The sequence below is a fragment of the Pygoscelis adeliae genome, unplaced genomic scaffold (genome assembly GCF_000699105.1).
Source record: "Pygoscelis adeliae isolate BGI_AS28 unplaced genomic scaffold, ASM69910v1 Scaffold577, whole genome shotgun sequence".
In the NCBI taxonomy this organism is placed as follows: Eukaryota; Metazoa; Chordata; class Aves; order Sphenisciformes; family Spheniscidae; genus Pygoscelis; species Pygoscelis adeliae.
Window position 1 is genome coordinate 44,916 of NW_008825116.1, and position 285 is coordinate 45,200.

A 285-nucleotide genomic window follows, 5' to 3' on the forward strand; every position below is an offset into this window, starting at 1 on the left:
TAGGGGCCGCCCCGAAACACGGCTTGGCCCGCCTGCAGCTTTCCCCACACTGCCCAGGGGTGCAAGTGCTCAGGGGAACACGCACACTTCCCAAAGGCTGGGTGTCTTTGGGGTGAGTCACTGGCGTAAGCCAAGCTTCATTGCTGCTCCGCCGCCTCGGCACCACCCAGCCTTCACAGAAAACAAGGCACAAGCCCTTGGTGCCATGTTGGGGACCAATGTCCCTGAGCAACAGCGCTGCACGGCGGTGCTGGAGTTGGCATGGCGGCCGGGCACACCCAGCAG

At 63.9% G+C, this 285-nt stretch overlaps 1 protein-coding gene across 1 annotated transcript in view; it reads right to left on the reverse strand.

Moving 5' to 3' along the window:
* Positions 1 to 285, reverse strand: part of DNPEP (aspartyl aminopeptidase) — a 21,397-nt gene that overhangs the window by 19,158 nt on the left and 1,954 nt on the right. The window lies entirely within an intron of this gene.